Raw genomic sequence first — 14175 nt, 5'->3', positions numbered from 1 at the left:
ACTTTTAAAACTTATGAAAAACTCTTCAGACAGGTGGTCGATTGTGAGTTTTCTTTGGTGTGTTTTGCTTGTTATATATAAGAGGTCTATTTTGAAGAAATAATTGGCAGAGCTCATACAGTTGTGACCTACAGAGCATTTTGAGGAGAACTAGGTTGTTGCTAAGGCTTTCCCTGTCTTAGAAGAAGCTCGAACTCACTGCTGTCATGTGTGCAAGGTGTTTCATTAAGCATAAAAAGGCCAGAATTAATTACGCTTTGCAGCCAGGCACTGCAGGGATTTATGTGTGTCATTAAAAGATAGTCTTCTCCTTTTGAAGGGCTGTGGAGACAGGGGAAGACCGGGTGTTGTAGAGCTGCAGTGGCTGATGTCATTGTTGCAAATAACATTGTATTTTCTTTCTTTCTTTCTTTCTTTCTTTCTTTCTTTCTTTCTTTCTTTCTTTCTTTCTTTCTTTCTTCTTTCTTTCTTTCTTTCTTTCTTTCTTTCTTTCTTTCTTTCTTTCAAAAACAAAAGTATTCTACTTATTGTAGAGAATTCCTTGGAAATTGACATCCAGATGCTCTAAGAAAATACACATGGTCCTTTTGTGGGGACTAAGGATGGACATTCATTTCTCTGAAAACCTGGGTATTATCTAGCTATCTATAAATAACTACTTCACTGTTGTAGTGAATTCCCAAATAATCAGGCGATGACTTTTCTGTACATTCAGTTGTTTACTATTCTGGCCTTTACTTCCATAAGCTCTGGATTCAGTATTTAGTCAGAAGAGGTGTAATGAGATTGAGAGTGGGAGAGACCAGTGATGGTTCCTCACCTGTGAAATGTGCTTCTTCTCATCTCTTCTCACTTTTTACAAGTGGTTTTTTTCACCTATATTTGCTTTATGTTAAAACTGACATTATAACGCTTTTAAAAAAAAAAAATCTGGGATGCCTCAGTAGTTAAGTGTCTGCCTTTGGCTCAGGTCATGATCTTGGGGTCCTGGGATCGAGTCCCACATTGGGCCCCCTGCATGGAGTCTGCTTCTCCCTCTGCCTGTGTCTCTGCCTCTCTCTTTCTGTGTCTCTCATGAATAAATAAATAAAATCTTAAAAAAAAAGAATTCTGCTAATATGTCATTAAACACTTTTCCCACAGGAATGTTAATATTTTTTCGAATAGTCATTTGTCAGGGTTCATTATTATTCTGTTATTTTTTCTTCTAGTTATTTTGCAGTAATAATATTTAAGTTATTTAACAGTAATAATAATAGGTAACTGTGTTGGAGCCAGTATTTTCAGAAAGAGTTCCTAGAGGAATTGATTATTAAAAAAATAGAGAAGCTCAATTTTCATAAATTAAAATGTGCTTAAAATGTTCATGAATTAAAATTTTTTATGATTTTATAATTACCAAAACAACTCCATGGCAAAAAGAACCCCCATGAAGTTACAGCTCGTTATTTTCCGCCATCTGCATACAGCTTTGCCTCACGCAATGGACATTTGCCTGTTGCCTTCCCAGCAGACACTTCCTCATTGCTCCTTCTCTTTAAAACAGGTGGTTTCTAGGAGCTTCCTAGCCAGGATCTGGAGGTGACGCACGTGGATGAGGATTAGGAATCACTGCCCCCACCTCCCCTTCCATGCCCATGGGTTCAGAGGAAGGTGTGTGACCTAGACCAGTACCATTAAATCTTAGGACTTTTGCTAGGAATGCGTTGTTCTGTTGCATGTGTGCACAAGGCATGTAGTCCCCGGGTCCTGCCGTGTTCATGAGGATAAAACTAAATACTGTACAAGGCAGTGTAGAGACACTGAAAGAACAGATGTTCTTGGTGGCCTTGCTACCTAGGGAGTTTTCACTTATGTTAGGCTTTTTTGTCTCTACCAGGGTGAGTTGGGTTTTCCCTGACTTGTAACTGAAACTACCTAACTGGGTACATGATTCAGTTGTGCGGCCTTGTCAGCTCAAACTGTTGTTTCCTCCATCACGTAAGTGCCAGGAGTAATTTACTGACCTGATCCAGCCCGCCTATAGCTCGGAAACCTTCATGAGAAATGATAGTCTCTGTGTGAGAAATGATACTGCCTGTGGGGTACAGCCAGGAAGAGATGGGACTCGGAAACCCACTTCCCTCCTGAACTTGGCATCCTTGGTGACGAAAATGCAGAGCTGTGGTAGAGTGTGAGGACTTTGGGGGAAGAAAGTATTCTTTTTGCAGAGCGCAGATGAAACCAAATTTAACACAGATCCCAAAGGGGAACAGAGAACGCAAGACAAGAAAAGAAAAATGAGACATATTAGAGGAAAGAAATAAAAGATAGAAGGGAATAAAATGAGGTAGTTCTCCTCCAACCCCTCTCCCCCTAAATCCAGGAGAAGAGAATGATCAAGGACAAAAATAAAGAGCAAAAGAAAAAAATAACTATAATATGAAGAATAGAATATTTAAAAAATCGTATAAAGGGGCACCTAGGTGGCTCAGTCAGTTGAGCATCCAACTCTTGTTTTCGGCTCAGGTCATGATCTTGGGGTTGTGAGGTGGAGCCCCATGTGGGGCTCTGGGCTCAGGTCAAGTCTGCTTGAGATTCTCTCTCTCCCCCCCTCCCCCTCTGCCCCTCCCCTTGCTCACACACACTCTTTTTCTCTCTAAAAATGAATAAATGGGTCTTTAAAAATAAATCAATAAAAGATCAATTTTTAAAAATCTTGCAAGAAAACCAGGAGTAAGAAAACCTAAAATCAAGTAAAGGCACTGAGTTAAAATGTTTTTTGTTTGTTTGTTTGTTTTTTTGTTATTTTTTTTTGTAACGGCAGGAGGTCAAGAAGGAAGGAACTGAGTTAGTAGTTGAGGCAGACACGTTGGTCAAAGAGATAGGTTCACTCAACAGAGTTTTTTTCTAACACATATCGTTAAGTTTTGGCAATAACGAGGCACAACAGTGAATCTGCTCTGAGTCCTTGCCTTGGGAGATGTGAGATTGTTTTTTTTTTTTTTTTAAGATTTTATTTATTTGTTCATGATAGTCACACAGAGAGAGAGAGAGAGACAGAGACACAGGCAGAGGGAGAAGCAGGCTCCATGCAGGGAGCCCGACGTGGGATTCGATCCCGGGTCTCCAGGATCGTGCCCTGGGCCAAAGGCAGGTGCTAAACCGCTGCGCCACCCAGGGATCCGGAGACGTGAGATTGTTAGGTAGGCTTGAAAAGAGAAATAAGCAGATGGAGGACAGAGGTGGAGAGCATGTCGCTCTCGTCCAGATGCAGTACGAGGAGCTAATTTTGCTGGTGGGATCCAGGTCTAAATCAGTGTCTTACCACCGGGTATCCAGTCATGTCAGGCCTCGGCGCTGCAGTCCATTCTGCTATATCACAGACTTCAGAGCAGCCTTTAACAATTGCTCTCATTAAGCCAGCTCTGGAGAGTCTGGGGAAGGTAGCATAATTATCTCTTGTAATATCAGTTTTATATTCAAAGTAAGCTCACTCTCTTCAGTGACTTGAAATTTCAAAAAGTAATTTCTGTCCTCTTTAATAAATTTCTCCTTAATCAGTGTTTTCTCAGGCTTTGGGAAGACAGGGAGAAGAGGAAGCAGCTAAGTAGAGTAGACGTAAAGGAAACAGAATCTTGTGTCAGATGGCACGGGCTTCAAATCCAGCCAAGCCACGGACTGCTGGTATCTTGAGGCTCATAGCCTCACTTTTTCTTCCTCATTCGATTCCCTTCTTCATCAGAGGCCCTGTGAGCTTTTGCTATCACCAGTTCATTTCAACGAACAAAACAATTGGATAAACCGCCAGTTCCTGGTCTTCATAAGGTGCAATCATCAGTTTGATGTGTTAACTATCCTGTGGACGTTTGATCTTAAAATGAACGAGGTGTAATTATGATGATTTTTACATAAAGTCTATTGTCTAAATCTAAGCCAAATCTGGTGGGTTGTATGGGCTTCAGGGCCAAATTGAGAGCATTCGTGGCCTAGCTCTTGCAGTGTCAACTCGGGTATCGTTTTGAACCAGCTGGTTGTGCTCCTTCATCTGTGGACAGAATGATAATAGCACCCACCTGGGACTGTGTTGGGGCCTGGGCTGGGTCATCCCAATGGCACGTTGAGTTGCCCTGAACGTGAGAAGTTCTCGTGAGATGTGAACTCGTATCATTATTGTTATTTTGTGTGCTGAGGACAATGTGAATGAGCCGTAGGATGAAAAAGAAATGGCCCACCTTCATGCTTTCAGAAATAACTTCCTGGAGAAGGTAAGACATAGTAATAATTTTGGAAGAGAGGGAATTTAGCCAAATGAAGAACGATTGACAGTAAGAACCTGGGCAAGAGAAACCTGGAGAAAGTAAGCAGGGAATGTGCTCATTCCTCAGTAATTCCTATTAAAAATGACTCTCCTAATCAGATAATGAAGGGACATTGAGAATGGTTGTTTTTTCTCAAAGCTACTACATGTCTTTCAACCTGCTTAGAAAAGAAAGTATCAAAAGTCGTTTCATCAGTCGAAAGCGTTAGTGGTTTTTTTTTTTTTTTTTAACATTAGTTTGAAATTAACCTGGATTTCTCCACTTTGCTGGGAACTTTGTATAATAGCCTTATTAAAAAATTCTCATCTAACGTAAGTCTTTAAAGATCCTAGTTTTTTTTTAAGGATTTATTTATTTATTTATTATTTATGATAGACACAGAAAGAAAGAGAGAGGCAGACACAGGAGGAGGGAGAAGTAAGCTCCGTGCCCGGAGCCTGACGTGGGACTCGATCCCGGGACTCCAGGATCGCGCCCTGGGCCAAAGGCAGGCGCCACACCGCTGAGCCACCCAGGGATCCCCAGATCCTACGTTTATATAGCGTTTTATTTGTTATTTGTACCACTGAGATCCTCTTCTGTCTTGGCTCAAGGACTTACTAATGTAAACGAATTGGTAAAAAATAGAATTTTATAGAATCAAATATTTTCTCTGAGCCCAATAACTCGAAATCGTGTAACAATTGAATGTGTTTCCATTAGGGTGTGTTAGGCTGTCGTTCATGTGGGGTTTCCCTCCTTTATTTTGGGAGCATTTTGAGAACTATAAAGGAATATGCCTTTTCCTTTTTTGAACCTCTTGCAGATTCTTGTCTCATTCTGTATTTGTCTTTTGAAGAGTCACAGATTATGCTTTGAAATCAGAAAGCTGCCCTTCCCCTGTGTTCCTGAGCACAAGCGTCTATCCCCAGGAACACCAGGAAATGGAACCATTCTGAGTTTAAAGATCACATCAGATATCCCTGAACAGCAAGTTGAAATACCTTGAATTAGAGTCTTAAGTTCTCACTTATTTTACAATAACCCTGAAAGAATGTAGCTTGGAAATTTAACCATAGGAACAAAGTACTCCTATGACATTTTCTCAAAAGCTTCCCACAGTGTTTCTCTTTGCTTTTTCTCAAAAAATGGACAACTGTTAGAAAATGTTTACTGATAAATTTTAACTTTTCATTTTCTGACATCAAAAGGAAGAGATTCCCCTTGCTTTCCCTGCGCATATAAACATGTAAGAAGAACCCAGCTTTCACACGTGTTTCCTACTGCACCTGTTTAAAAGATCAAGCCACTATCATAACTTCACTCATTAGTGGCATTTGCTTCTGGAACCTGTTTATCAGAAGTAGTATATGAGGTGAATGCGGAGTTGCTATGGTGCCTTGATTTTCTTAAGTTCAAAATGCTGATTAAATTAGACTTTTTCTTGTAGTTGGTTAGCTGTACAAAGTTAGGCTTATGGCCTATTTGGAGGATATTATGTTAAATACTTATAATGTTATAAATGCATAACATTTATAATGTTACAATATTTTTAATCTAATCATTACAGTGGGGGGGTGGGTGGAGAAGAAATCCCAACCAGTGCTTAAAAATTCAGGACAGAATTAGCAAGGATACTTCCCCCGCAAATGGGTTTTTACTGGAATAGTTTTTAATTCTTTGGGGGTTGTGATTTACTTTCTTTCTTTCTTTTCTTTCTTTTCTTTCTTTCGCATGAGACTAAAAGGAAGGGAGATACCCCATATCCCATTTTAAGATTAGTTTGACTTTCAAATTAAGCCTTATTGTGTAAGGGCAGAAAATTAATCCCTGGGTACTGGCGACCTTCTGGGCACCAGCGGTAGGTTATCTGTTATACTCATTGGGGAGAATGGATTCAGGCTCTGCCCAGAGCAGCTGGGTGATTGCTGGGAACTGCCCAGATAGATCTCTACCCGACTCTAGAGTTTGTGTGTCTGGAACCCCCATAGATTCCCTGACCACCTGTGTGTGGTCAGTGGCCATGTCCTATCCTACCTTCTCTAGTCATCTGCCTTTCTGTTGCTGCATGCTCATTCTCTTCTGACTCAGTCTGTACAATAGGACAAATGGCAAATGGGTTTCTTTTTGAGGCAATTCCGGTTGATTGAGAGGAGCTGCCTAGAAAAATGTTAAGAATAGTGAGGCCATGAGTGTAAAAGACAGTAGTAGTGGCTCTAGTAGCTGGTTCTGTACCAGCACATTTCTTTGCTAGAAAAAAAAAATGGATCAAGGGTAAAGGTTGATTGCATTAAGTCATTGTCTTACGATGAAAAGAACATGAGTCATGGCTTTTAGCATGTTTTAGTTCTTAGTTTTTTTCTCCCTCCACAAAAAGATTAAAGGAATATGGTGGTCTTGCGATTGAAGAAGGAAAATCGAAAAATATCCTAATTCTGGACTAGTATTTGCTTTTTATTCAGGAAGACTTAGGCAATGTATGTAAAATTTCAAGATTTAGAGGAAGAGCAACAAAACAGATTAAAATGCTATACCCTTCCCCTTCCCCAGACCAAGGGAGTAATATCCCAACGAGAGGCTAATAGCGAAGAAAATTCAGTGATTACTAAAAAGAATGGTCACCAGACCCTTGTTTTATTTATTTAGTAACCCAAATTGTTTTTCCCACTTTCTTTTTTTGAAAGTTCGGGATTGCTGTCTTTTAAGATGCTACATGTCACGTTCATTGGTTATTTATTTGTACAATTACCCCCTTGCTTCATCAGCAAGGCTCAATTATGTGAATTAAACAGAATACAAAAACATTAAATGGACTTGTAAACTGCAAATTAAAGTCATATGTAGTTCATTGCTAATTGTTTAGATTTAAATCATGACATTTCCTCTTTATTTTTACTAAGACCTATGTAATGCCCACTTAGGGAAGTTATGATTGAGCTATTAAGAGTGTTTTCTTCCACGAGAATAATCTAAGCATGTCATATAAATCTGGGTTCAGAGCTGTAAATGCACATCGACCATTTTTTTTCTTTCTTTGTTGAAAATGAGAAACAGAAGGGACTTTTTTGTTTTTGATTATTTTTTGACATTTTTATATCAATATGATACTTGAAAATAATTTGAAAAGTAAATATAGGGGGATGGGGTAACTGGGTGACAGGCATTAAGGAGGGTGCATGATGGAATGAGCACTGGGCGTTAAATGCAACTGATGAATCAGTGAACTCTTTCGGAAGCTACTAAAACACTAAATTAATAGAATTTACATAAAATAAAACCTAAAAAGTAAAAGGTAACTACAGTCCAAGAGAATCCCTTATGATCACCTATTTTCTCAATAAGATTTTGAATTCTTTTTGTTTTGTTTTCTAGTAAATATTTCAAAGGAGAAACTATATTTGTTGAGTACTCATTATATAACAACATCGTACTAGACACTTTACAAACATTATCTTTTGAATTCTCATAAAAACTTTGTGTTTAGGATACTAGTATTCTCATTTTTTATATGAGATATTGAAACTCAGAGATATTAAATAACCAGTGTATTGCCATGTAGCCGGTAAATAGAAGAACATGGACTTAAATACAGGATTACTTGTATCTGAGACCATATTTACTTCATAGTTCTGTGCTGCCAAACTGTTAACGGTCTATATGCATTTTCCAGAAAACATTTCTGCATATTTTTTATGTTTGCATATGTCTGTGCACTCAAACCTATATTTTTTATTACATATATCATAAAATACAAGCTTCCTTTTGTTATACAAACGAAATATAGATCCCTGGTTCCATCCTAAACCCTTGAATGACTTTTTTCTTTTTTTTTTTTTTTTTGACTTTTTTCTTATATTTCCTCATGTCCATCCAGAAGGAAATGTCACTAATCTGAGTTCTGATCACGTATTTCTGATCACCTGGCTGTTAAAAGACACCTGGTTTGTAGTCAGCCTCCTTCAGTTTAACCCAATTTTGGCTTATCCTTCCCTAAATCTAAGAGATGAGCAAATGATTTCTCACAGCATCAGACAGTAAATATTTTCAACTTGCCAGCCATCCGGCCCCAGTCGTAACTGCTATAGTTAGAAAGCAGCCCTAGACAATATGGAAATGAGCGGCTTGGCTATGTTCCAGTAAAAAAATTTATTTACTAAAACAGGCAGCCACCCATGCGCTGTAGTTTCCTGATCCCTGATCTGAAACCATTGCATATGCCAGTTAGGCTAATAAATGGATTTAACCTTTGACATCTCATGAACCCTGTCTTCTGACTTACAGAACAAGGAGAATAAAAATACCGATGCAAGGTGAGCTGAGCTTTGATCTTTGTTCCTTAGTTACCTATTTAGTTTTCATGAGGTAAACGGTCATGCACAAGGGCTTTCTTGTTTGGAAGACTGTGAGTTAGTCTTCTCCATCCCAGTGAATAGCAGTCCCTGTGTTAATATAGTTCCTCTGGGCCAAACAGCCTGGAGTCTTTCCTGGTCCCTCCTTCACACACCCCGTGGGCCATATGCCAACGACCTCTGTTGGTCCTCCTTCCAAATATATCCAGAATCCAATCCTTTCTCACCACATCCACCTTTCCTACTCTGACCCATGCACTGTTCTCTCTTTCCTGAATTATTTTACCGTAGCTCTCCTAACTGGTCTTCTCGTACCCTTGAGTCCTAGAGTCTGTGCCCCATCTGGCAGACATCATGAGATATCATTCTATAGAACATTGTGCAGTAAGTGAAAGATGGAGCTAGGTCCACGTGCGTTGCCCTAAAAGTATTGTCCTTGCATGTTAAATGGGAGAAGCAAGCTGTAGCCATATGCAGAGTGAGATCCCATCTTCATAAAAATTAGTAATAACAAAATCCTTATATAAGTGTGTGTCTGGTTACATATTTTTGTGCAGCCATGGAGGAGGTTACGAGGCACATTAAGCTGTAAACACAGGCTCCCTCAGAGAAGTAGCAGTGAAGGAGGATGACAACAGATTTTCCTTCGCATGCATCAAAAGTTGTTTTGTCATTAAAAAATCATTTATTATTTTGTTACGGATAAAAGTTAATAAATAAGCAGCATCACCCACAAAAAGAATACAAAACGACAACAACAAAAAGATCTACCTTTCTGACATAAACTCTAATGTTCTAGAAATCTCCAGAGGAGTTTTCCACACAATGCCTCTAATTGATAAATTTTTAATTCCTTTTCCTCTGCTTTGCAACCGTGCTATTAAGAGAGCCTTATTAATTAAGAATTTAGGAAATTGGTACACTTTTAGAAACAAATAGAGCCAGATTTGTAAGGGGGGGGGCATTCTTTTGGTTGATCTGAAGATATTTGTGGAAGGCAGTCATGCATATCTTTCCACATTAGCAAGAAAAGTGATTCTCTTTGCACTTATTAGCCACCAGAAAAATCCTCTTTGTTTCACTTATTTTCAGATTTGTGTAGTCTGGATTAATATTTCAATAACCCCGTTCAAGAGGAGCATTTGGAACCATTCCACATGAATGTTGTGTTCTTAAAGCAAAAGTGCAGAACACAGTCTTTCCAGGCACAGATTGCTTTTCACAGATAATGTATTCTACTTAAACATACATAAAGGGACAAATCTGAGGCACCCATGAAAGGGAGAGCCTTGTCTTAGTGTGCAAAAGTCACCTCATCCAGCAAACCTCAGTGCATTTTTGAAGAGGAAGGTGTATAAAAATAGCCAGTACATTTCTGCTGTACCTTGTGTCGTACTCCCGCCCTCAGCTTATCCAGTATTAAATGAAAACATTTGCCATGGCAACATCGATTTACAAAGGGCAAATGATGTTTCTGAGAGGTTGGAGTGTTTCCTTCCGTAGACTGCAGATGTGCGCGCAAGTTAACACTTTAACATCCTTATTTAATAATTTTTATGTGTAACTGAAAAAGCCTTACGTGAGGATTTTTACATGTCCTAATTTGGAAATAGAATCTAAAACAAAAACAATAAACTCTCAACAAGAACTGACAGCAAGTTAAAGACAAGCTGGAAGATACCACTGAACTATTGCGGCTTTCGCTCTTTGTGGAAACCAAAATTATTTCACGCAGGAGGCCGTGCTGAGCTATGGGTAAATCATCTGCTTGCAACCGAATGAACATTTTGCTATGAAAATGCAAATTATCTGTTTACCTCCCTTCCTATAATTGATGTTGTTAGTTATAATATTTAGCCTCTGCCGTTTGGACATGTTAAAATATTAATATTATCTCCCTTAATGTGTTTTTCGTAAATGCTAAGGCAGTATTCCCAGATATTTCACTGTTGTGGTTTCATCCACTTGCCTCACACTTCGAAGGCAGACACGGGAGCTGTAAGAAGCAGATGGATGGGTAGCCTGGGTAAATGCAAATATTACAGAGGTGACTGGAGTGGGGTCAGACGAGTTTAGAAGTTAACAAATAGTCTCGGTATTGTTTTTCCACTGTCGTAACCAACTCTGTTATATAAAATGGAAAAACTGTGCTCAGGGGTGAGGAAATTAAGCTCCTGCCCTAAATAGCTCAGAGCTCAGGGTAAAAAATTCATCTTACTCAACAGGAGTTCTTTGGCTCTGCCAGAGGTTGAGCCTGTTCTATCTTACACCTGTCATTGGTTCAATCAGCACAGCGAGTTTGGGCCTAGAAGCCCACGCTGTGTTGGGTGTAAGGGGACTTTCAGTCCCTCCATCAATTATGGTGGGAGTCAGTTGAGATAAACAAGGTATTTCGTGCGGTTCCTGCCCACAATAGTCCCTTTTCACTTTGGTTTGTGATGACCTGAAAACCTCCTATAATAGCCAAAGAGATTTGAAGTACCGCAGAAGCAAATAAAAGCCAAATCTAGCTCTTTTTTAAATGCCTTCGAGGCTGCTGCTGGGGAAGGACCCTAAGTTTGTTGGAAGACCGTGTATCATTTATTTCCACTTGCATCACTTCCTCAACATGTTTTCCCCAAGATTCAAAAATGTCAGCTTGCCCAAAAGAAGTTTACAAATACATGAATCAGAAGTTGTTTCCTTGCCTTTAAAACAACAACAAAAGAAACCTTCCAGAACCCATTTATCATTAAGAACTTCATAGAGAGAGAGGAAAAAAAAAGAACTTCATAGAGAACAGAAATATGCAAACCTGTGAAACACCGTGTTAGGAAGGAGAACGTTAATTAGAGGACAATCTTGTCACCCCATTGTGACAGGAGAAATCATCGACTGCCAGTGATTTTTTTCTTTGAGGTGTGTTCAGAGCTAGTAAATTCCAAACATATGCTCCTATACACATTCGTAGGATTAATTCAGAAACGTGTCTGAAAATGTTTTAAGTAGTTTTGAAATGTAGACAAGACTGACGAGATTTTGCCAATTCTTTCTATATCCGTGTGCCCAACCATTTCTCCCCCAGGCTCTTTATAAAATAATCCCCTGTAAAACCACCGTGACAGCAGCATCCACCTGTCGTTACAATATACCTATTGTGTCTGGTAGGTTTAACATACCTAATATTGTAGATATTGCTGTGAATACGACTGTCCTGCTAGCTCGCCGCTCTTCACACAATTCCTTCCATGGGTCGGGGGCAGAAGTCTGAATTCCATCTGAGTGGCCACCACTCAAGGAGCGAATCTCCACTTCATGTCCATCTGTTGAAGAGAATAGAAGTGCCTTGAGAGAAGAGACCTCTCTGTCTTGTTCCCTCTTGCATCCCCTGGGCCCAAGACCATGCCAAGTGTCCAATAAAGATTAGTTGAATACATATTTTTTTTCCAAAAGAGGATCTAGTTACCTTCACACTAAGAATATTCCCTGCTGGCGACTTCCCTGACTCAGGCCACCTTCTGAGTCATGGAACCTCACCCGGGAGCGCTCCCCATTAAAGCACTCTCGAACCTTAGGAAAAAAAAATTCACACACACACACACACACACACACACACACACACACACACACACACCCGTACCCGTGACTGCCTATTGTCTATGCCTCTACCTGGATCATATGTCCCCTGCCTCATGTGAGGCTCCTGCTGCCAGGTTCTTAATATGTAAGAAATATTCTTCAGCTCAATTTTTTTTTCAACTGTTATCTAACGTTTTACCCTTGCATGATTTTTTTCCCCATTTTTATCCGCTTACTTGAGATATAATTTACTTAAAAATTAAAAAAACATTCACTGATTTAAAGCGTACAATTCAGTGAGTGCTGACAAACATACTGCAGTGGTGTAATTGCCCCCTGAGTCATGGTAAAGAACATTTTCATCACCCCCATGGGTGATGATCCCTGTGGGCTCCCTCCCATTCCTTCCCTGTCCCCAGCCTCTGGCACCTCCTAGTCTCTCTGTCACTAAGGTTTGGCCTTCTGTAGATTTACATAAAAATGTAATCACAACAGTACGGAGTCTTTGGCGTCTGGCTTCTTTCACGCAGCATGACACATCAGCGACTCATCTGTGACATTGTGTTTATACATAGTTTGTTCCTTTTGATGGCGAGGCGTAGCCATGAGGGAGTCTGGAGTCTTGACTCAGGCAGGCCGGCTCCAGATCCTGTGCTTTTAACTGTTAGGATGTTTTTCAGTCCATATAATCTTAACACTCCTCTCTGATAATGCTGTTCTCTTGCTCAAAACTCTACAGCGACTCCTCATTCTGAGCAAATGTGTTTCCTGGTCCATATCCAGGTTCTTAAATTCTCTGTCCTGGGGTCCCCATCCGTGCCACCTGAATTCTTATCCCCTGCAATGCTCCTTCCTGACTTTTCCCATTTTCTGCCACACTGAGCCTGTTTGCCATTCCTACAAGAAGATGCCCTCCAACTGATGCTGTTCTTTCTGCCTTTGCCCTTCTCATCCTCACCTATTGAAATCATCCCTTATTAAGTTACAAGAGTACCAGCACCTCTCCCTGTGACCCTACCCCCTTCCCTCAAGCCCATCTGATGTGAGTGCCATAATTCTGTAGACCACCTCTCGTAGACCTCTTGTATTGTCACAGTGACTCATTCTCACATTTCAAATCTCTCCCACTGAAGGGTCTTTGAAACCAGTGACTGCATCTTATTCATCATTGTGCATATTTTTGTCATGCCCAGGCTGAACAGACACACATCACAGTCTGTATTTAAGAGAAACCAGCTCATCCCTGTTGTGTAGACCAGATATTTTTTTTTTTTTTTGCAATGTTTTGTATTGTGTCTTGCACCTACAAGGTACTTGTTGAATATTTGTTGGTTGATAAATCTCCCTTGAATCTGTGCCCAGCTATTCTGCTCTTGGGTCCATGTAGGAAAGCAGGTTGGCTGATGACTCATAGGATGTAATAGAGATTGTCTGGTTAAGGCTCTATTCCCAGTGCCTTGCAGAGTGCCTGATAAATATTTCTTCAGAAGAGAGATTTATTTGTTGCGTTCTTTGGTCAAGGCATGGAGCGCATTAGCAAATATAGACTGACGAGGCAGTTAAACATCTCATCTCCTTGGTTAAAAATGGTTGGTCTAGACATCTGTGGTTCTTTTCATGTCTTCCTTTGAAATGTCTTTGAGATTTGTCCCTTTGCCTCTCTGTCCCAGTGACACTGGTTTCCTTCATTGCTTGTGCTTCCCTCTTCCATCTTTGTGCTTTGCTGTGCCCTACCCTGCTTGCTTCTTCCTCTCTCTTTACCTCGGATAACATCCTCCCAACTTCCCACCTACGTATCTTGGCCTGATCATCACTCTTTCCGAGGAGCTTTTCCTGACCATCTTGCATTCCCTCCACCCCTCCTACAACCCTACCCCACCTTCCAGAGGGCCGCCATAGCTCTCGTAGTTCCTCGTGCCTTTTTAGGAGCTGCGTCCCAGCTTCAGTTTTACACTTGCTCGTGTCACTACTGCCCACCTGCCCCTGTG

General features: G+C 40.2%; 1 protein-coding gene across 12 annotated transcripts in view; it reads left to right on the top strand.

The window, feature by feature from the left end:
- The window catches only part of PAM (peptidylglycine alpha-amidating monooxygenase), a 150443-nt gene that overhangs the window by 2369 nt on the left and 133899 nt on the right, over nucleotides 1-14175 (top strand). The window lies entirely within an intron of this gene.

Source organism: Canis lupus, chromosome 3 (assembly GCF_003254725.2).
Source record: "Canis lupus dingo isolate Sandy chromosome 3, ASM325472v2, whole genome shotgun sequence".
Taxonomy (NCBI): domain Eukaryota; kingdom Metazoa; phylum Chordata; class Mammalia; order Carnivora; family Canidae; genus Canis; species Canis lupus.
Note: the sequence above shows the minus strand (reverse complement) of the source record. Positions and strands in the feature narration are given on the sequence as shown.